Raw genomic sequence first — 24,005 nt, forward strand, 5'->3', positions numbered from 1 at the left:
ATCCGGACGACGCCTGGACATGGCTCAACCAACATAAGACGGCATCAGCTGCCGGGTGGGGTGAGAGGATATTGAACTAGTCTCTTCTGCAGCACATCCCCAGATGCTCTGCAGGGCAATCCCACTGGATTAACAAGAGTCGCCCATTCGCAGACCAGGATGCAGGTTGAGCAGGAGGTGGCACTCGCCTCAACATTACAGGAAGTGGCCTCACTTCAGACAGCTGGTGATATGTCCGATGAGACGAAGGAATCTCAATCTAGTGATAACTCTTGCATTGGCCCTTTGTGACTACACAAACTGCAGATGAACTGGTGTCAACCTCAGCGACCTCTGACTTCCATACTCCTGTCTTTAACACAACTCCACAGTTATCCATAATTAATCGCACTGCTTGGACAGCTCACCCATTCTATCCCGATATAGTCCACGGCCTGAGAGTACAGCGACTGGCAGATGGTAGCAGCAACTTACACTCAGAAAGAGAAATGAGTAGGGGGTCAGATAGCTAAGAGGGACCTGGTAACTTGTTGAAGGGCTGTACTTAGAAGACCGCCATATTCAACAGCACTGTCCCAAATGTTCGAACCACCCCAAAGCGACAGCTCTTTTATTAGGTTTCTTATGGTTTTAATTGTAGTTCGTGGTTTCTACTGGTTTTGGTCGGTCTGTCCTTTTGCAACTAATTAGGAGTTCATCACAGGAGTTTATGATTTGGAGTGTCTACTAAAGAATTCAGCATGGGACTTACCCAGAAGAATACAGCAGAAATTCCAAAGGGGGTTTAGATGACAGGGGAAACATGGTGAGCATAGGTAAATGCTCACAACTTGGAATGCATGGGGGCTGGGTATCCCAATGAGCTGAGAACGAGTCATTCTCTATGTTGGTGGCGCCAATCGTTCCCCCTGCTTTTAGGTCTTGCCTTAGGGTCCTTCTTTCTCTTTTTAGCAGGTGAAGCTCACTCAAAAAGATAGTGACAGAGCCATCAGATTGACCTCAGCTATGGTGGGACTTTTAGAAGCAGCCTCAGTATTGGCAGGATCCCCTTGCTCCGAAGGCTGTAAGACATCCCTAGCTGCCGCCCCCATGGCAGGACAACCCCCCTAGGTTTGTGCATCAGGATTTTGTGAGGCTGTCTATCCCTAGACCCAGCTCGACCTCGGCACTTTGAATCTCTGTCAAGGGAACCACCGCTGACAAGTTTAGAGATGATAGATGCACACTTTCGTGGGACCTTGGGGTGTCCGAGTCAGAATTACAATTTGATGTTTGCTTACACATGATAGATGCTGGATGGCAAACAAAAGAGGGATGGCTCAGCCTCCTCCAGGCGCAGGATGGGCCCACCCGGGCTCAGCCTGCGTGCGTCCTGCACAGTGATACGAAGAGTCATGGTATATAGCACTTGGGGCAGCTTCTCCAGGTGCTGGAGATTCCTAGGGCTGCCTCCTGGGGCCCTGTAAAATCTGGGACTTGCAGTCCCCACGAGGAACAGTGCCGGTCATCCCCGACTCACCGAGACTCTACTACTTTACTACAAGTGACTCTCTCCCCAGGTTAAGCAAAGCTACGTACCTAGCTCGGAGTATCAGTGATCACTTGCCTCTGCGAGTGATGCGGACAACTATAGTTCCAAAACCAAGGAGGGTGTTGAAAATGGAAACGTGGCACCTTTCCAATGAGCTGGAGAGGAAACGCCTTGGTAAAGCATCCAAACACTATTTTGAGGAAAATAAGGACTCAGTAAAGAGCACACTTATATTGGGATGGCATACAAGACCTTGATCAGGGAAGTCATCACAGGGGAGATAAGGGGCAGACTAAGAGACCCATGCTAGATTGGCTACCTTCGAAGGGGAACTGACTCAGTTGGAGAGGAAATATGCGAAAACTCCAACCCCCCCTGGGAAGATGGCCATGGATCCAAAGTGAGCACAGTACCACAGCTGGTAATCACGAGATTAAAAAGTCCTATCTGACGAAACAGAAAAGGATATACGAAGGGGGAACAAGACCAGTAAACTGTTAGCGTGGATAGGTAGTAAGGAAAGTGATAGTGTGTCTGCTATAGAATTAAAGGTAGACTCCAGGGTCACGGTGAGGGAAGGCAATGAGACAGCAGAGGAATTTGCCAGGCATTTAGAAACCTTTTATAATCCCCACTTGCGAGCCCCTGAGTAGGAGGTGCTAGCCGTTATAAATGACTGCCCCAAGAGGTGGTTGGGTGGGAACCACCCTAGAGACCTAGAAGCGGACATTACGGAAGAAGATTCCTCTGCCATGGGTCAAGAGCAATCCAGAAAAGCCCCGGGACCGAACAGGTTCCCAGTTGAACTTTCTCAGAAATTAAAGAAGCGGATGGCAGCCCCTCTTCACGCAGCCTATGTGAAAGCTTTTCAAGAGGGAGAGCTACCAGACGTGTTCTGCGAAGGTAGTACTTATCCCAAAGGCAGGAAAGCCCCGCAATGCAGATATCAAGATCCTGGCTAAACGATCAGACTAAGGGCGGTGGTGACAGAGTTGCTAAACAAGGATCAGATGGTTTTATGTTGGGTCGTTGGACCAGGCTGAACCAAAGACTGCAACATAACAAATAGGTGGTAGAGGGGAATTTGCAGGTCGGGAAGGTGATTGCCTCACTAGACACAAGTTAGGCCTTCGACTTGGTGGCAAGGGCATACCTCTTCGGGGTACTAGATGAGATGGGGTTTGGCCCCAGATACATAAGGTGGGTCAAGCTACTATATGATTGAACTAAGGCCAGAGTGCGGATTAATGGTCTACCTCACAGGAATTTAGAGTGGCCACTTTTGCCAAAGTTGTTCGCCCTGGCTATAGAAGTCTTGGCGGAATGGGTTTACCATAACCTGGGACAAATCTTTGATGTTCCCGATGGGAGAATGGACACTGAGGGAGACTTGCTGTAGGAAGCTGGCTTTTTATGTAGAGTCCTAAAAAGAGGTACACTGTGTAGAAAGTCAATCCCAAATGCTCTTTTGAGGTAGTGCGGGTGAGCAATTTAGGCTTATCAGAGGGTCGTGGTGCGCACTGGTTGAATGCACACAAAGTCAATAAATGAGACACTCAAGAAGAAACACTAGACCAATTTAGAAAAAAACCCAGATTTTTATATGAATTTAGACACCAAGATAGTCATAATCTGGTAAATACTTTGGAGTTATCACTAAGCTGAGATGTTGCTGGCAAGATGAAGTCGTGGGTCACTCCTCCACAGCTTTGGGAGGAGACACTGCTTTCTGGATGAACCGGGTCTGTGCAATTGTGGAGGTCCGGCAGCAAGGCAGGATTGTGCACCAAGCGGTTCTGAAGACCTCAGTTCTCGCGTCATGGGCTCTTTTTTGCCCTTTCTTCTTCAAGCAGACAAATCCGAGTTCTTGCTGCTGGGGGCCATCTAAATACTGGCTTTAGGGGCGTTTAAGGTGAGTGAAGGGTAAAAGCCAATTGGCTACTTCCCCTTGGGGTCACTACAGCTCCCTATAGGACCGCTTCCTGTGGGGAGTGGGCATAACCACTCCCGGAGTTCCTAATTCCACCAAAATCAAGATGACTGGCCTGGTAGTGCACCATGCCTACCTACATATCTAATTTCCCACTTGTACTAGTACCAAATGGGCCTCAGGGCAGTGGGTGGCATCTCCCAGGTCTGGGAGGTCGCATATCAATGGTGGCAGGGACTTTGAAGTCCCTGGCCTTGATATGCTATATCACTAGCCATCCTGCTGGAGGATGTGTTCACACCTTCTGGAGCAGGCATTGTTTCTGGCCTCAAAGCATTGCCTCTTACCTGAAGGGGTTCAGAAAACTGTCTGTGGGGGCAGGCTGGACTACACCAGTCAGCCAGCACAATAGAGGCTGGTAGGTTTTCAGGGAGCACCACTAAGGTGCCCTCTGGATGCATATCTTAATAAAGCCTCTACTAATGGGGACTCCAGATTGCATGCTCCAGAGCTCTAATATATCCCTCACGAACACAAAACGGAGAAGAACTTCGTAGAGTCGTCATTGACTGTTCTAACGTGGAATGTCAATGGGATGGGAGATAAAAATTAAAAGGAGGATTGTATTGCAGAATCTCAAACGACAGGCCCCGGATATAGTCCTACTACAAGAAACGCACTTGGTAGGCAACAAGTGTAAAGCTCTGATTAGATGGGGATATAAACTCCTGGTTCACGCTGGATACACCTCAGGATCCAGAGGCACAGGCATCATAATTAGAAAGAATCTTACACTCCATTTCACACATGGGCGGACCCCCAGGGCAGATTTGTGTTTCTAGAGGCAAGCTGGGAGAGAAGTCCAATCAACGCTATCTCACAATTTCCCCCCCCTACCAGCGCTAGGTAAAGAGGCGCTGACCGACTTGGGAAAGATCATGCTTGATCTCCCAGTGGGCACACTAATCCTAGGGGGGGGGGGGGGGGGGGGGGGGAGACTTTTTTATGTTTATTAAATCACTTGCAGCAGTAACACAGAGACCCAAATCTGGGTCCAACTATATCAGCTTAACACAATGTCGCAAGCATGTTTTCTCGTTGATATGTAGACAGTGACAGTCCTGCAAGTAAAAAACCAATCCCGCTGAAAAACAGCCCCCCACCTACTCCCCACCCAGCACAATAGATAACATTACATTATTCAGTGGGCGAATCCTAGGCTTCATGAACACACACGAGTGGTGCAACATATAGGGCGTCCCAATTCCGGCATACCCTGTCAAAGCACAAAACAGCACATAATTGTAATGATTTACAGGTCAGGGTGGCACAACAAATATGCAGTGAGTGGGGCCCAAAGTCTTTAGGCCTCGGGGAGCTCCTCCGCGTAAGTATTGAGCTGATCTCTGCAATATATTAATTCACAAATAAATTTTTTAACAGTAGGTGTGGTTTTTGCCCCCCCCCCCCCCCCAACACTGCGCCACCGCCCTTTTAGCAGGCAGAGTCGAGACCGCGACTAGGCACTGGTTGCAAGACTGAAGACTCTGCACATTGCCCAACAGGCAGACCTCCGGAACACAGAGCACAGGTTCCATCACCACATCCGTAAGGACGCCCACCACCCTTGACCCAAATACAAATATCCCTGCACACTGCCACGCTAAATGTAGAAAAATCAGCATCAGTCTCTCCACAGCACATGCAGCACGCATTATCACACAAACCAAACCTCCGTAGTTGCAGCCAGGTATAGAATAACTGGTGCAAGTACTTAAAGTGGATGATGCGCAGATTACAATTTGCCGAGAGGCGACCTGTTAACGCACAACAGGATTTCCATTGTTCAAGCAAGTGTGGACCCCAGCGCCGCACTCCATTTAAGATATGAAGGATGTTCCCCTGGCTCCCTCTCACGCAGAGACTCATCATAGAGCTTGGTTATCAGGCCCTTACGTTCTTTCCCCGCCAGCACCGCCTGCAGTGCCAGCAGCGTTTTAGGTTCAGTCGGAAAGTCAGGGTAGATGGCTCTAATCGCCTGCCGTACTCGCACATAGGTGAATCCCAACATCAAACCAGTGGCCCGTCCGCCCTGTACATCCTGCAGCAAGCGAAACTGGCCCCACTTGTACAGGTCCCCCATTTGTGTAATCCCAGTAGCTTTCAGCGCGCTCAGTGCGGACCGCTCCTGTGCAGCCAAAATATCGAGGTATGCAGCCAGCGGCAGTTTCGGTGCATAGAGGTAAGGAAGCTATGCCCATTTCGCCAGAGGCCTCCAGGCCCAAGCGGTTCACTGCACAGGTTTGATTTAGTTTCTAGGGCCCCCACCACCACCGGAGAGTGTCACCGCCACAAGTGGCAAGGGAAGAACAGCATCTGCCTATACGGCTGTGTGAGGTAGAAATCGCTGTGGAAAGTGCCACTAGTGTGCAAATTGGGCCTGCGTACACAGGTAATATAGTCTCATATCAGGGGCCGCAAAGCCCCCCCCCCCCCATCAAATGGCGGCACAAGTACATCCCAACTGCATCTGGGCTTCTTCAAATGTTAGCAAGGCCGACACGAGATGTTTAACCGAATATTCACAGATAGAGAAGTTTGGGCAAAATAGACATCTTGAGCACTGCGATCCGATCACAAGTTAAAGATGCAACCAAGCCCACTGCTCCGCCTGATTAGTGATCCGAGCAATAACCCGGCCATAGTTCATCGAAATGACCTGATCAGGATTTCTATGCAGCCATGTTCCCAGGTATTTCACCGGATCCTGAGTCCACGTCAGCTCCACTTCCCACGTACCAGCTGTTAACGGGAACACTGTCGACTTTGCCCAATTAATTCCTAGAGTGGAGTATCTTTCAAATTTGACATTTGCGAAGCAGTTCTGGCAGAAAGGTAGCAGGGTTGCGCACATATAGCAGCATGTTGTCAGCGTACAGCAAAACCACAAGCGGTCGCTCCCGAAAACGCAATGCAACCGCCGCATGCCGCTGGCATAACTTACAAGCAAGAGGCTCCAGCGCCAATGCAAGTAACATAGGCGACAAGGGGCCCCCCTGCCGCGTACCTCTTTCAATAGGGAAAGCAGACACCCAACCATGGACACGAACACGGGCAACTGGCTCAGTGTAGAGCACCCTGATCCACTGAAGGAAAACCGGGGAAGACTCATCCTAGTCAGCACAGTAAACATGTAATCCCATTGAAGGGAATCGAATGCTTTCGCTGCGTCAAGCAACACTGCCATTGCCTGAAAGTCGGGGTCAAAGTAGTGACGAGTGGCGAACACCGTACGCAGGTTGTGCGAGGTTGATCTGGCGGATACGAATCCAGATTGGTCAGGAAGGACCAAGAGAGGGAGCAGCGGCTGGAGCCTATTGGCAATCATCTTTGCCAAGATTTTCTTGTCAATATTGATGATCGAAAGGGGCCTGTAGGAATGGCACAGTGGCATCCTTGTCAGGCTTCAGGAGAGTCACCAGAAGTGCCTCTCAGAGTGGGTGGTAGATGCCCCGTATCACACGACTCCGCATAAACCTCCAAGAGCCTCGGGCCAGCTTGTCCACATAGGCCTTGTAAAACTCACTGAGGAGTCCGTTAATACCCGCAGCCTTACATGTGGGCAGAGACATTATAGCCAGTTTGACGTCCTCTACATCAAATGGCTGTGTAATGTATTCCTGTGTCCTTGGGACAACCATCCAAGTGCAATGTCATCCAGATAAGAATGTATGTCCGTCGACTGCACCCCAGCCTGTTTTGCATAGTTTGGAATAAAAGCCGAAGACTCTCACAAATCTCGGGTGTAGCGTAATGTGCAACCCCCTCCTCATCCAGCATCTCCGTGATGCACTCCTGACTGCGTGGAGCCGCTAATCTTTTTGCAAGAGAGCGACTTGGTCTACACCCCCTCCCCATAGTATCGGGCAGTGCATTGCCTGGATCTGTGCACCAGCTCCTGGTCCACGGTATTATTATGCTCAGTCACAAGATACCGTATTGCTGACAGTGTCGTCTGAGAAGGGTGCCTGTCATACTCACACTCAAGCGTAGAGATTTCAGCAGCTAGTTTATTGATTCTGCGTCTTAGGTCCCTCAATACCCCAGCTTGCACACCCATGCAGACATCCCTGATGGTCACTTTAAAGGCCTCCCACAAGACCCCCGCACTCTCAACAGAACCAGCATTTTCCCTGAAGAACAAGTTACTTACCTTCGGTAACGATGTATCTGCAAGAAACATTAGTTAGTTAGATTCCTCACCTTAGAATATCCCCAGGCGTCAGGCTGGATCCGGAAAGATTTTTGTAGCAATACCCATTGCGCGTCGCTAGGCGTCGTCTGTGGCTCCGCGTCAGTCGTTGGCGTTGTGCGCTTGAATGACGTTGGAGTACTTAGACGCCGCCCTCGCGCGGACGTCCGTTCTTGTACATAGCTTTCCACGCCAGGCACGCAGAGCCATGCAAGGGACCGACACTGGTGCCAAAAAATCTAGGGCCCTGAAAAGGATAGCCTTAACCCTAGATGTCAGTTCGCAGAACGGGGAGGATGGGTGGGTCGGTGAGGAATCTAACTAACATGTTTCTTACAGATACATCGTTACCGAAGGTAAGTAACTTGTTCATCTGAAAGAAACACGTTAGTTAGATTCCTCACCTTAGAATAGATACCCCAGCAATACCAACCCCGGTGGTGGGTCTGCGAACCAAGATCACACCAGAAAGTCCTGGAGAACAGAACAGCCAAAGTAGCCATCTCTCCGGACTTGGCTTTCCAGGCAATAGTGCTTGGCAAACGTGTGCAGTGAAGCCCACGTCGCCGCCTGACAGATGTCCTGCAAGGGAACTCCCCGGCCCAGGGCAGTAATCGCCGCTGTGGCCCGGGTGGAATGGGCCCTCAACCCAACAGGAGGGTCCTTTTTCGCCAAGGAGTAACAAAGTTTAATACACAACACGACCCACCGAGAGATGGTCCGTTTGTGTACCGCTTTCCCCTTCTTAGCTCCTACGTATCCAACAAAAAGTTGGCCGTCCACCCGGAACTGTTTGGTGTGGTCCAAATAAAAGGACAGCACCCGTTTTGGGTGAAGACGGTGGAGCCTCTCTTCCTCTTTTGAAGGATGCGGAGGCGGAAAGAAGGTGGGCAACGTAACAGATTGCCCGATGTGAAAGGGGGTCACCACTTTTGGTAGAAAAGAAGGACGAGTCCGGAGGACAACCTTGTCCGGATGAACAGAAAGAAAGGGAGGCTTAGATGACAGAGCCTGGAGCTCACTCACCCGTCTAGCCGAGGTGATGGCTACCAGGAAAGCAGTTTTCAGGGTCAGAAGACGAATGGGACAATTGTGAAGAGGCTAAAAGGGAGCGCACATCAGAAAGGTCAGAACAAGATTCAAGTCCCACCGAGGCATTACGATGGGGACAGGAGGGAACATGTGAGTAATGCCTTTGAGAAAACGGGAAACAGGGGACTTGAAAAGAGAAGGCTGATCAGGAAGCCGTAAGAAGGCAGAGATTGCAGCAAGATAACCTTTCAAGGTGCACAAAGCAGAGCCCTGCTGGGCCAAAGAAAGAAGAAAGAGGAGAACCTCAGAAAGAGGGGCGGAAAGGGGATCCACAGCCTTTGCTGTGCACCATGCCACAAATTTGTTCCACCGGCAGGCGTATACAGTCTTTGTGGAGGGACGCCTGGCTGCCAGAATGACATCACAGACTTCAGGAGGCAAGTCAAATGGCATCAACTGCCGCCGCTCAATCTCCACGCATGGAGGTGGAGGCTGGACAGGTTCGGGTGGAGGACCGTCCAGTGCTGCTGCGACAGAAGGTCCTCCTGAAGAGGCAGTCGTATCGGGGGATCGATTGACATACTGAGTAGCTCGGGATACCAGAACCTTTGTGCCCAATCTGGAGCCACTAAGAACTTGGGCCCGGTCGTGCCTGATCTTCTGCCCAGAGTGCTGAAGAAGTGGTATAGGCGGAAAGGCGTACAACAGACCGCAACTCCACTCGCGACGAAAAGCGTCGCCGAGCGAGTGCCGCCTTGGAAATTCCAACGCGCAGAACTGCTGACATTGCGCGTTCTCTTCGGTGGCGAATAGATCTAACCAAGGCTCTCCCCACTGCTGAAAGAGACTTTGCGCCACGTCCGAGTTCAGACGCCATTGGTGATCCATCATGCACCGGCGGCTGAGTTCGTCTGCTCTGGCGTTCAGAGAGCCCGTCAGATGTTGAACCACCAGGATGATGCCCTGATGTTCCAGCCATGCCCAGAGGCGCAGAACCTCCTGACATAGGGTCCACGACCCCACCCCGCCCTGTTTGTTGCAATACCACATGGCGGTGGTGTTGTCCGTGAACACCTGCACGACACTTCCCCGGACAGAGGGAAGGAAGGCTTTCAGTGCAAGCCGGATCGCTCTCATCTCCAAAAGGTTGATATGGAGTGGAGCTTCCGCCGGAGACCAGAGTCCTCTGATCTCCGCCTCTCCCATATGGCCCCCCCATCCCAGGAGGGACGCGTCCGTCACTACTACGTGCTGCGGTTGGGGTAGGGAGAGGCATCTGCCGCTGACCCAATCGCGGTCCTGTTTCGCAGTGCCCTCCGAGATCAAGACATGGTCGGACAGGTTGCCTCGATGCTGGGCCCACTGAAACTTCAGGTCCCACTGCAGAGCCCGCATTCGCCACCTGGCGTAATGCACCAACAGGATGCAGGAGGACATCAGCCCCAGAAGCCGCAGCACCAACCTGACCGAAACCCAGGAGAGAGGCCGAAAGATGGGAATCAGAGCCTGAATATCCCAGACCCGCTGTTCCGGAGGATAAGCCCGGAACTGCGCCGAATCGAGAACCGCTCTGATGAAGAGGATCTTCTGGGAGGGTCTCAGGTGTGACTTCGGCACGTTGATTGAGAACCCCAGCAAATGCAGGAGGTCGGCCGTAGTCTGGAGGTGGGAGACGACTTGCTGGGGCGAGCCCGCCTTCAACAGCCAGTCGTCGAGATAGGGGAAGACTGGAACCCCCGATCTGAGCAGATGAGCTGCGACCACCGCCATCACTTTCGTGAACACCCGAGGGGCACTGGTGAGGACGAAGGGGAGCACGGTGAACTGAAAGTGCTCCTGACCCAGCGTGAACCGCTGGGGATGTGAAAATAGGCGTCTTGCAAGTCCAACGATACCATCCAGTCTCCAGGGTCGAAGGCAGCCAGAACCCGAGCTAAAGTTAGCATCTTGAACCGTTCCTTCCGGAGGAAGGTGTTGACGCTCCTGAGGTCCAAGATAGGGCGTAGGCCCCCTTTGCCCTTCTTGGGAACCAGAAAGTAGTGGTAATAGCAACCACGGCCTACTTCTGGACCAGGAACGTGCTCGACGGCCTCTTTGGCCAAGAGGGCCGTAACTTCCTCCCGCAGAAGATTCAAGTGATCCTCCGATATACAGTGGCACTGCGGTGGCATGGCTGGAGGGGTCGTCTCGAAGGGGAGGGAGTAGCAGCACCCATCTGTCCGAATTGATGGAGCGCCAGTGGAGCAGGTGATGGCGAACGCTGCCTCCCACTGGCGTGGAATGGGCCTGAAAGCTCGGACTAGGAGGGCTTTGAGACGGATGCTGCTGGGGTGGATGTGGACTGACCGCGTTGACCTCTAGTACCGCCATGGCTGAACCCGCGACCGCATGCAGGTTGGTTCAGCGGCCGGTGGCTAGGCGGACGCGAGGAGGCGCCCCTTCCTTGGCCACGAAAGGGGCGAAAAGCGGAAGTGTGCGGCCGTGGGGCCGAGAGACCCAAGGACATGGCCGTAGCCCGGGAGTCCGTAAAACGAGGCAGCGCACTATCCGCCTTCGCCAAAAAGGCGAGCGCCATCAAAGGGCATATCCATGAGGGTATTCTGGACATCCCCCGAAAAAGACGTGGACCTCAGCCAGGCGTGGCGCCAGAGCGCCACCATGGTGGAAATCACCCTACCCAGCAAGTCCGTCGTGTCTAGTCCACATCGTATGGCATGTCGCGCTGCATCTCGCCCGTCAGCAAGTGCCTGGGAGAGACGTGTCCGGGCCTCCTCCGGACACAGGGGCAGCACGTCCTCCACCGCATCCCACAGAGTGGGAGAAACGGTCCAAGAGGCAAGTAGTGTTCAAAGACCGCAGGCCCAATCTCAGGGAGGAGAACAGTTTCTTTCCGAACTGTTCCAGCCTCTTGGATTCCCGATCCGGAGGAGCGGACGGGAAGGAGGATTGGGAAGTGGAGGCCCGGATAACCAGGCTCTCGGGGGTGGGGTGTTGGGACAGGAAACTGGGGGTCGCCCGGAGCAGGGCGGTGGCGCCGGGTCACGTTCCGATCCACAGAAGGAACTGTGGAGGGCTTGGACCAAGTGCCCTGCAGAACGTCTATGAGGGCCTCATTGAACTGCAGCAGAGGCTCTGTGGAGCTTGCTGACGGTTGAAGCACCTCTGAGGATATTAGACAGGCAACTCGAGCCCCAGGGCTTCGGCCGCCTTGCGCAGCACCACTGAAAAAGCTGCACCTTCCTCCGAAGCCACAGTCGGAGGAGAGATGAAACCAGCGTCCGGTGAGGTGGCCAGACCAGTGGCATCCCCCAGTTAGTCTGCCCAGTCCTGTGAAAGTTTGCCCTGGAGGGCCATAGGGTCCTCAGACCCCTCCCAGTCGCCCCCTTCATCCGATTCCTGATAAACAGGAGGATCGGAGCCGGATGGTAGATGAAACGCTCATCCATCGGCGTCTGGTGCGGCGCCGCGCCGGGTCCGGACTGGGGCTAAACCGGGGGGGAACGGCGTCATCCGGAGACGGCGCCGGAGGTGGAACCGGTGTCGGCGCCGTGAGGTCAGCCGACAGAGATCCAGGCCTGGATCCCTCGGGGACCTGCGGCGTCAGGACCGAAGTAGTAGACGGCGCCGGAGCCGCCGGCACGAGAGGTCGCCCAGTCGAGCCCGCGGGGCCCGAAGGCACGCGTCGACGGCGGAGCCAGGCCCCTCATGGCCGAGAGGAAGGCACTGACCTCCGCCGGAGTCGCGTCAGTCCCAGGGACCGGCGGGTATGGAGACGGACGCGGCTCCTGCGGCTCCGACGGAGCCGCGGGGGTGGGCCCACCCTGACCCTCGGCAGAGTCGCGCTACCGGCGAGGGAAGTCCGAAGAGCGGTGTCGCCTCTTGGACTTTGATCGCTTAGACTTACCCGAAGACTTCGAGCCCGACGAGCGAGGATGGTGACTGCGGCTCCGCGACCGGTCCTTGGACCTCCTCCTGGACCGGGACCGTGAGGGGCGCGGAGCAGAGTGCCGAAGTTTGAGAAGCTTACGGGACCGCTCCCGCCTAGCCTTCGAGGTCAAGGCCTGACAATCTGGGCACGACTCCGCGTCGTGGTCGGCCACCAGGCGGTAAAGGCACCGGCGATGGTGGTCAGTCACCGACATCAGTCGATGACGGGAGTCACAGGCTTTAAAACCAGGCATCCTACCGGCACCAGAGTCGAGTCGACAAAAGACCAAAAAGTCAAAAAAGTTTAGTCAAAAATTGACTAAGGGGTAAGCTCTTCCCGGATCGGCGCGGTAAAAAGAAGAACTGACGTCCGCGCGCGAGGGCGGCATCTAAGTACTCCGACGACGTCATTCCAGCGCACAACGCCGACGACTGACACGGAGCCGCAGAAGATGCCTAGCGACGCACAAGGGGCATTGCTACAAAAATCTTTCCGGATCCAGCCTGACGCCTGGGGATATTCTAAAGTGAGGAATCTAACGTGTTTCTTTCAGATATAGTTACGTATTGCCTCCCCAATGTCATGTTTAACCAGCATTAAAAATGCAATAGGTCTCGCCTTTCATTAAGTTAAAGCCATTTGCTTTGCTATACAATACCATTAGCAAAGCAAATGGATTTAACTTAATCAAAAGGTGAGACCTATTGCATTTTCAATGCTTGCTGATGACAGTTCATAGGTCCCTGTGCTATATTAGGTTTGTAATGTATGAACCGCAAGTAGCAAAATTATCTGTTACAAAAGCAGTAACCCGCCGAGCTATCCACATCAAATGCACTTGTGATCTGCATGCTCTTTGCAGCTGGCATAGTATCCCTCTGCACTCACTAATTTATGATGAGTCCAAACTGCCACTGTAGGAGAGTAGGGTCTGCTTTCTATGTTCACCCCCACTTTTTGCTTTTGCTTCACTGGTTTTCGACTTCGATGTGGCTGTGGGCCTGCTAATCAGACCCACAGCCCAGCTGTTCTCTCTAAATTCATACTATGTACTTTAGGTACATAACCCAATTGGTAAGGATCACCTTTTAGGGCCCTGTACAGTGTACCTTCGGTACCCAGGGCATAGGTGTACCCTAGGCCTACCAGGGGCTGCAGCATGTATTATGCCACCCCTGGCTGGCCTTCCATTATGACACAACTGGCTGATCACTCAGCTGGGGCAAGGTTGTGTAATCACCCCTTGCTTAGGCATAGTATTCCTATGCCTACCTTATATATAGACACATGGGTAACCTATCAGTCACTCCTATGGCAGGCCTTAACAATCCTGAAGGCCGAGTGCTTGGTAACATGTGAGATGGTGCTCTAGCATGAGCTGAGCCTGTCTGCAGCTTTCGGAACCCTGTCCTTATAGCTGTTCTATGATATCGCCTACCATATACTCTTATAGTGCCTTATAATCCTCGCGGTTATGGTAACTATGGTTTGGCTGTATCAAAACATGTCGTGTAAGGTGTAACACTTTGGAATACTACCCCCACACCATTTCTGGCAATGAGGATAGTATTCCCCCCTTCTAGGGGGAGAAGACATGTTGGAGACCTACTACCCGGTTAAAGTTAACCAGAGCCCCAGCATCACAAAATGGATGCTGCTGCCACAGACACAAGTCTGACCTCCTGCTGCTGGGAGTCCTTCCAGCGAGGGAGGCTTGGACAATAGGTTTCCTGCCTTGGGAAGTGCTAGCACCACCCTAGACAGGCCTTAGTGTATTGGGGCAGGGAGGGATGAATGAAACGAGACACTGCCTGGGGCACACAAGGTGTCCCATGCATAGTCCGGTTCAAACCGGTGCTGGGGCACTCCAGCCCCAGTCCTGGCGCGAAACTGGACAAAAGGAAGGGGGTGTAACCACCCCCCTCCCTGGTCCCACCCATAGGAGGGACCTAGCAGGTAACCCAGCCCCCCAGATTAGTATAAGAGTGGGAGCTGAGTCCCTAGGACTTTGGATTATCCCGATTCCTGAAACTGAACAGAAACTCTGGACCTTCGACATTCTACTACGGAAGAAGACTGAAGAATCTCCCTTGTGGCCAAGGAGTGACCACCCTGTGCAAACGGGCACCATCAAGCGACCTGCTGTTTGCTTTGCCCAAGTTCTACGAGGAACCGACTGCAGAGCCCGACCAGCGCCTTGACTTCCAGACTTCTCCGACCCTGATCCACATCCACAGCAAAGCTGAGATCCGTGGAGGAGACGAGAGACGTGGGACCGGCTACCTGGGAAAATTGGCTACTAGCTTCCAGCGCAGCTTCTGTGGCATCCTCGAAGTTGTGCTCTGGGGATTGAGAAGCCCCAACCCCGAGCACCATCTGCACCGAAGATCAGCCATCCACACTCCACGAGTTCTGTGTGGGGCTCTTCTGCATTTTCCTGCTCGACTCGTCTGTCCGGTTACTTGCCCGTTGGCTAGTAACCTCTGTGACGACGAACCCTTAAATTTCCACCGCTGGTTTGGCTCCTCCAGACTGGCCCTTGCTTCCCTGTGAAAGAGAAGCTCCTCAGGCCTTCCTGGTCTGCAACAGAAGCGAATCCTTCATCCTGCGTGGGTTGCGCTTGCCAAGGCTTGTTGAATCCGAGATCTACATAGACGCCGCCAACAGCAAGAGCCTTCGTGGGGCAGCTCGGCTCCTGGTTCTGGTCATCCTCGACGCCTCCTGGTACCCGTGGCTGCTGCGACAAGCTTCACCTCTTCACCTGCATCTTCACGACATCGCCTGGTTCCTTCCCAGCTCCTGGCTGGTGACCTAGACTGTCCCCTCTGCTTGCAGGTATCCACCTTCTTGATTCCATCCTTGGAATCCACCGGACACTCTTCACTGACTGCCTGTCAGCATCTTTTCTTCAGGCATCCATAGGAGTCGACGACGAAACCCGATGCAAGTTCACACCTATGCACCCGCAGCCCGTGGGCTAGGTAACTTGAGTACTCCGGTGCTCACAAGGGTATTGACTATCCCAGGGTCTAGTTTCCAAGTCTCTAACTCCTAGCTCCTTCCGAAGTGTCCTAAAACTCTTAAATTCTAAACACTACTATTTCTATCGACTTTAACGCATTACGAGTGAGTGTTTCCATTCTGCACCTGAATCCCGTGGGCCTCCCACTTCCTAGCAATTGGCAGTATAGTGTAGCCCCAGCGATTCCCTAGGCCTAGGCCTAACCTGCGTTTGTGACAGTGGTCCTTATACCACTTACTTAGTATATTGTTTGCGTGGCCCCTAGGGCCTAACTGTATTACTTACCTGTGTGACTTATGTATGCTTAAATAAGACTGTTGTACTTACCTCGAATCTCATAAAGAGTGCTGAGGGTATTTGGACTAGAATAAATACATTCTATTTTTATATACATCTGTTGTGGTGTCCTTTCATTTGGTATTCAAGGGATTGCAAATGGTATAACAGCTGGCTTCACATGCCATACAGAGTTTAGCCTAAGACTGCTCTTGTCCATGCTACCACTAGGATAGCTGGTCTATAAGGTTGACTTTACAACCAATCACCATAAGGGTTGTTTGGACTGATACAAGGTGTACACTAGAACTAGTGACATCATATATCAGGCCAACTTCTCACAGCCACTACACAAAAGTTGCATCTCGCTCCAGCAGGATCATTAATCACTACAGTTATCTTAACCTTTTTTTGTTGTTGCTTTAAACCTGCTGGACTCCCAAGTAACTCTACAGCTGGTGCTTTTAAACCGATAAATTATTTCTATACACAGTGCCCCCTGCTGAGCTCAGCACCAGGTGCGGCTGCACCGGTCGCAGTGCACTAACGGCGGCCCTGAATTGCTTGGACTTGGGAACTGTGGCTGTGCACAGTACATCGGACAGGGTTTGGTGTCACAAACAGAAGCTTCACTGTCACTTTTTCGCATGTCCCAGAGGTCACAATTCTGTGACATCTTTACACAGGTCTTACTCCATTGCTTGTCAACAATTTGTATATTTTTCACAGTGAAGCCGTACATTGTTCTGAGGCACTGCATAGAAAGCGTCAACGTGCCAAAAAGCAATGAACGTGGGTAACTTAACTGGAGGCGTGGGATGAAAAGTCCAGGGAAACAAGCCACTGAGTAAATAGAACCTAGCCAAAACCCTTGGAAGAAGAACTACTCCCTTTAGAAACTCTTTCGAGAGCAAGGGACATCTGGTTTCAATAGCACAACGTGAGCCTTTCCCCCCCCATTGTCAAAACGCGCTTAGCGCAAGATGCCAGAAGGGGTCAGGTGAGTCACCCTCAGCACAACTGTTATTGGACCTCTTGCCCTTTGTCTTAAAGGGACGTGACAGACACAGAAAGATCCAAAGTTCTGATGTCTGCAACCTATGTATGAACAAGGAATGCAGCGTCCCGCGAGTGGTGCGCGCGAGAGCGAGCCCCAGGCCATAGGTTTTGAATTATCGCGCCAGTGTCTGGGCACGATAATTCAAAACATATGGCGCTGTGCGGGTAACCACAAGCAATAGGCCGCACAAGCGTGTGTGGTGAGCTTTTTGAAGCCCTTACAATTAGTCTCGCAGAGCAGCGCATGCGCGCTGCTAGGCAAGACCTAAAAACTAGGTCCGTGAGGGAGGATGGCTGCAGATGCCACGCAAAGGGAGGTCTCTCACATGTAGGTACCTGTAGCTTTAAGAACCACAGGAGAGTGATTAGACTGCGTTCTAGCCAGATGGTTGACCCCCACCACCCAGGTACAGGCAGTCGCTGTTGCAAGCCAGAAATCTATGCGTGACCATGTCCCATGCGCAGAGGATATAAAGGTGCTCTCCTGTTCTCCAGGATGCTGCATATGCCATACATCATGCAGACCTCCCGCATCCACTAGCCCTAGCAACACCTCAGAGGCCTGCTTAGGCCACACCGTACTACTGCCCAATCGATCCATAGCCATGTCCACGCAAACATTAAAATCACCGCCTCAGAGGAGTTCCACCGGGGGAAACCCATACGTCCACAAAAGAGGCTGGATCATCCACATTTGGTCCATATATGTTGACCAGCAACACACTCTTGCCATCCAACGTGCCATACACCAGTGCTACTCTGCCATGCTCATCTGTTTCTGCACAAATAACAGTGAATGGGACCCCTTTCTGAACAAGGATCAGCACACCCCTGGCATAGGAAGAATAGGAGAATGCTATTCTGACACTCTACAATCGTGTACCCACTTTTTTGCGAGGCTGTAGTGAGGTGCGTCTCCTGCAAAAAGGCAATTTGCACATCCATCCTATCCAAATACGCCAGCACAGATTGGATTTTCATTGGAGTGTTCAGACCCCGTACGTTCCAGGTCAAAAACTGTACTTTACCACTGATGTAGACAAAGCCATAAAGAGATATGAACATGTGCAATAGAACCCACAATGTGTGCCCGCTGTTGCATGATACAAGTTGGTTTCAACCACACAGCAATGACATAGTGCCCGCCGACCCCCAACCACAGCCCCCCCAACCACCCCCCCCCATCCACTTCAGAATCCCCAACTTGCCAAAGCCATCCCTTCTCTTTTGAACCCTTCCCCAAGAAGAACAAGTAGCAATATGTATATGGGGTTCCCCATCTGTGGGGCATCAGAGTGTTAATAGCCTCCTAACAAGTAGGAGGTGGCTGGACAGGTCTATTTTATGTGCCTGCCAAAAAAAAAAGCCCACAGCCGCCCTAACGGAGCTCCGGAGAGCAAGACCCCCAGTCGCCATGTAGTGCACCAATTCCCACATGTGAAACAAAAAGAAAGACCAACAGATAACGTAGTATCGACATTGTGCAACATGTCCATGCATAACAGGTCCAACTAGTAATAGGTCAGGACGACGAACCACCCTCCAACTGCTCCTCCTCATCCTGTGTAGCGCTGGAATCACGCAGTCTTCGCTTCAATTGTTTGGCATGCTCCAGGGCCACTTTAGGGTTAGAAAAAAATCAGAGTCTCCATCAGGTCCTATCCGCAAACTAGCAGGGTACAACATGGCGTAGGGGACCCCCTCCGACTGCAAAAACTTTCACCGCTTCAAACTCCCGTCGAGCGGCCTGCACCGCGACCGTAAAGTCAGGAAAAAATGTAAGGGAGTTACCCTGAGGGACAATACTGCCCTTTTCCCAGCCAAGCGCAGGATATGGTCTCGATCTCTATAATTTAGGAGTCTCAATTATTGGCCGGGGGGAGCGCCTGGCACTGGCCTGACCGCGAGGGATCGATGGGCATGTTCAACAATAAACATGGCAGATAAGGTTTTCAGCACCAAAAATGTCCTTTATAAGATTCTTCACGAAAGTCTCCGTCTTGCCTACATTAGTGGACTCCAGCAGCCCCGCAAGTTATTGTTGCGCTGGGACCGCGCCTCTAAATCCTCGTTCTTGGCCTGGATGAGTGCTTGAACTTTTTCCATGTTGAGCGTTTTCCCAGCCACTTCACTCAGGCCATCCTCAGTCGCGGAGACCCACTGCTAGACCTTCCCCATGCGGAGATTCTGCTTTTCCAGCTGCGCGGACATGTGTTCCAGGCGGAGGTTCACAGCCGCCATCGTGCCCTCAATGGATTGGAGGCTGCGCTGCATGGCCAACAGCCTCATTTCCAGGGTAGAGGGGCCATCACCCTGGGCGTCGGCCTCAGTCAGAGCCAGCCTTCTGCATAGTTTTTGTGGATTTGCATGCCTCAAACGTGAGGAGAGGCTGGGATTTATCAGTCCTCCCATGGTGGCCGCAGCAGCAGCCAGGCCCGGACCACAGTAGTGATATGCGCCAAGCAACACCGAAACTGAATACCTCTAAAATCTGGGATGAAGCGAACTCTGGTGTAGTAGACATCCAATCAGTGGGTACACCACGCATTTGCTCACAGAGGCACCTTCAACCATGCAGCGCACTCCCGCCGTGCCAAGGTGAGCCCAACGATCCGGTTGATGTGGGGATGGTCAGAGATCCGTCCAGAGGACCCCCATGCCAATAAATTGAAAAAGTCCACTGCCCCCTGCCACTCAGTGGACTCGGAGGAAGGCAGTCACAACCAGTACAATGCTAAAACAGAGGCCCACTGAGGTAAGGAATATGTGTTGCAGGGCCCATGCAACGCCCTCCACAGAATACGCAGCAATGCAGGATAAAATGACCACAACAATCTTAGCAGCCCACTGACCCTCTGCACATCCAGGGCACACAACCAAGGGCAGTACCTCCTTAAGGTGGTCAACAAGACCACAAAATGTCCAGTCTCAGTGGCAGCATTGAAAATAGCACAGTCCCCAAGGCACGTCAATCAGCCATGGCTAAGTCACACACACCCCAATGACATTCGCAGGAATGCACCTAATGTAAAAATGGTGAGGAATCCAGTGGCAGAACTCGTTGGCACCCTCAGCACAGCCCCCAGTGCCAGCGCACGGAGGGAGGGAAGGCACCACAGCAGGGAGAGAGCGTGGTGCCTAAAGACACTACACAGAACCTATCTTACTGGGGTCACTCTTAAAAAGATAGGACGCAGAGAAGATGCACTTTGTCTTCACCAGTTTTACGAGGAGGCTACCTTTTATCTTATCATATGGGAATGCCCTCACATACAGGGAAAGAGAAACACATGCATAGGGCCATAGGCAAAGATATTAAAGTGACACCAAAACTGGGGCTCCTCAACATATAGGAGGCAACAGACCTTACTGTGGTGGAACAGCAATGGGTCACTTTGGGCTACACATTGGTGAAACGCACAATAGCGATGCACTGGGGAGCAACGGAGGTGCTGACCTCAGGGGGATGGACTAAGGAATTTGATAAATGTATGATTGCGGAAAAAGAAGTATTCAAATCCAGGTGTCCCAAAAAGTGGGATAAAAAAAAAATGGGACAAATGGACCACATACCGGGGGAGCTGTGTACCTCTCCTACTGGTGAGATGGAGCTGAAAGAGCAACAATGGAACACATAAATATAAGTGACCGAACTGGAGAAAAGCCATTGTTGAAAATTTACTTCAATTTACTCTTTGGGATGTGATTTAATAATTGCTGATGTACCTGTAACCGATATGTTCCTTAAAACAATAAAACCACCTTTTAAAAAAATAAAGCCACCACTGGTATCAGTATGTATTTATTAAGATAAGGTGTTTGATACCAAACACAATGTGTTTCTGTGAAGCCATCATGCAGCTGGGGGAACTCGTAATGACCAGTGCCCCATACATATACTTAAGATGGCCTCCCTGTTCACAAGTACTATCTAGCAATTGAGCTGGACAGCACAAGGGAATATCTACTCATGCAGATATGTCCACACATGTAATATAATGCACACTGCCTAAGGGTGTTAGGCCTGCAGTAGGGTCACTTACATATATCAAATGCATTGTCTGTGGACATGGCACACAGAGTGTGTCACGTCATTCTTTCACTTTTGTCTGCACCATTTCATGCAGCCTGCAATGGAAGTCTGTATGAGTTTGGTGGTGGGTCCCTTAGGGTGGCACGATACATGCTGCAGCCCTTAGGGACCATCTTTAGTACCCATGCCCCAAGTACCAGGGGTGCCACTTACTAGGGATAAACAGGGGTGCTAAAGGTCTGGCGAACAGGGGAACAATAGCACAGTTAACTTGTTTTAGGTAAAGAGCACTGGCGACCCGCTTAGCAGGAACCCAGTGCACTTCAGTCAAAATTGTATCAAATACCAGGCAAAAGGTGGGAGTGAACATATAAAAAAGGAGGACGTTCTTATACTCGCTCTGCCACTATGGATAGAAACGACAGTTTAAATATTTGGGATCTGGATAACTAAATATTGAGACTTGTAGAACAAGGCCAATCGGTTTGTTTTGCTCAAAATACTGGAGCAAGATGTGAAACACTGGCAGTTGTTGCCACTTTCGTTATTAGGGAAGGAGGTGATGTTTAACATGGTGGCACTCCCCCAGGTTATTATATGTACTCTAGAACAGCCCTTCTAGGATTCTGGACACATTTTTCAATAGGGTGGAGGCACTTGTGCTAACAATACTCCAGGGGCTGGCGGGGGGGGGGGGGGGGGGGGGTTACCCTTGAATAGCTATGAGAGTCCTTCAGAGGTCAAATACCAAATGTGCAGAAATATGATGCAGCACAAGTGAGTGTAGTAAATGATTGGGCATACGCAGATTGGGCTGACCCAGCATTTCAGCGAGATAGGATAGGAATTGTGGCCAACAGTTACCTACATGCACTTTACAGAGCAGGCTGCTTCCCGAAGCGAGCCCGGTGATTGGGACAGTGGTGGATATCTGGAGGAGACTGACCAGAGAAATGGGATGGAGCTGTAGGATGACCCCACAAACCCCATTGTGAGAGGGCTCCAGATTGAGACCTGTTGTGGCTTTGCAAGGGTTTCAGGGCAGAGACATCAGCATTTCGGCGCTGGTAGATGTGTGTGATGCGAAAGGGGGTGGTTTCCTTTGCCTTCCTTTGAAAGGAACATCGGATGTCAGATAGACAAAGGCTGTGCTATGGTCAATTGAGGCACCTCCTCAGGGAATGTGTGTCTCTAGAAGAGACGCAAGAGGACTCCCCGCTGGAAGGTAGTCTCCTAGATGGGCAGGCTGAAAAGAAATTGATTTCACTTACATATGGGATGATGAGAAATACACAGCCCCCTCTGTTGAAACTACAGGACACATGGGAGCAAGACCTGGGGGTGCTGGACGAGGATGGCTAGCAGGAGGCTCCAGAGATCCCTGCAACTCATCCAGTTCAAGATTATGCACTGTGCATACTACACATGCACCTTACTATGCAGGATTGGCAGGGCAGCAGTTGCACCTTAGGGGTTATGCGTTGGTAGGGACTTTGACACTCTGAAGCTGCCCCCGCATACGAACCTTCTGGAAAGCAGCTGGGAATTCTTTGAAGGAGGCAACAGGGCTACAGGACAAGACTGGTGCTGCTGGGTGTATGGGGCCCATCAGATCACTCCAGTTCACAGAAACTATTAGTAATCTGTTGCATGGTGGCCAAAAGGACATTGCACAGAGGTAGAATAGGAAGCTGTCTCTCTATATACTTAACCAAAGTAAGGAATAGTGTGCACAGTCCAGTGGATCCCCAGAGGCTTTACAGGGGTTAAAGTAGATAATACCTTACTCTTTTGTAGTAGTGTGGTTTAGCAGTTTGGCTTATCAGAGGGCTGTGTTAAGCATTTGTTTTACACACTCAGGCAAGAAATGATTACACACACTCAAAGACTGAATCCAAGACCAATTGCTTTGTATAAACGTTTTACTTTGTTACTTTTATTTTAGAACCAAGAGAACTCAGTTGCAGGTAAGTACCAGTTCAAAATAGCAATACTTTTCAGGTACAGTATGAATATGTTTGCAAAAGCAATACGAATACTTTACAGTGATACTGAAAATACTTTGTGGTGTCAATCAGCAATAGCAGTAACTTAGCCATGTAAAAGATACAGGGCAACTATCTGGAACGATCATGCAATCATATGGGAGAAAAACAGTCGTGCACATTTACTGGTATGTACTCTACATACAAATCCAGTCTTCGGGGTTCTAGAACACTGGGCAAGGGTCAGAGGTCCAGCGGCACTGGGGCGGCCGGGTGCAGAGGTCACCGAACCCAATATTAGTCAATGGAGACTGGGGGCACTCCAAGAGGTGCTGTTTGCAGGTAGGTACCCACGGATTCAGGGAACAGGCCCCGCGGGTTAGGCAAGCACAGGGGTGGGGGGGGGGGCACACAAGACCGCACCAACCATACACCTGGTACTTTATGACAGACTCTGGAGCTGCCCCCCGCATACAAGCCTTCTTGGAAGTAGTTGGGAATTTCTTGAATGAACCAACGGGGCTACCCCTGGGGCTACCCCTGGAGCTACAGCCAAGACTGGCGCTGATGGGTATATGGGGCTCATCAGATCACTGCTGTTATCAGAAACTACTAGTAAATCTGGGTTGCAAGGTGGTCAAAACGACATTGCACAGAGATGGGGTTCTGGAATTTCCCCCACACATCAGGACTGGGAGCTTGGGATAGAATATTGTAGAATGATGGAAAATAAAATCAAGGGGAGAGGGTGCTTGAGGAAATTTGATAAAATATGGGGAGGATGGCACACTGATGTGGACTGAGAGGTGGGTGGCGGGGGATACATAAGTGCGATACGGGTAGAGAGGGTGAACATTAGTAGTTTCAGGGGTCCTTACACAAAGCCTTGGGAGAATGGTAAGGTCAATGTGATGGAGTAGACAGGAAATGCTGATATGGACTCTGCAGGTTTGCAAT

General features: G+C 51.4%; 1 protein-coding gene across 2 annotated transcripts in view; it reads right to left on the reverse strand.

Annotated features, from left to right (window-relative positions):
* The window catches only part of BTAF1 (B-TFIID TATA-box binding protein associated factor 1), an 852,875-nt gene that overhangs the window by 477,739 nt on the left and 351,131 nt on the right, over nucleotides 1–24,005 (reverse strand). The window lies entirely within an intron of this gene.

The sequence above is a fragment of the Triturus cristatus genome, chromosome 1_2, assembly GCF_964204655.1.
Source record: "Triturus cristatus chromosome 1_2, aTriCri1.1, whole genome shotgun sequence".
NCBI classification, from domain to species: Eukaryota; Metazoa; Chordata; class Amphibia; order Caudata; family Salamandridae; genus Triturus; species Triturus cristatus.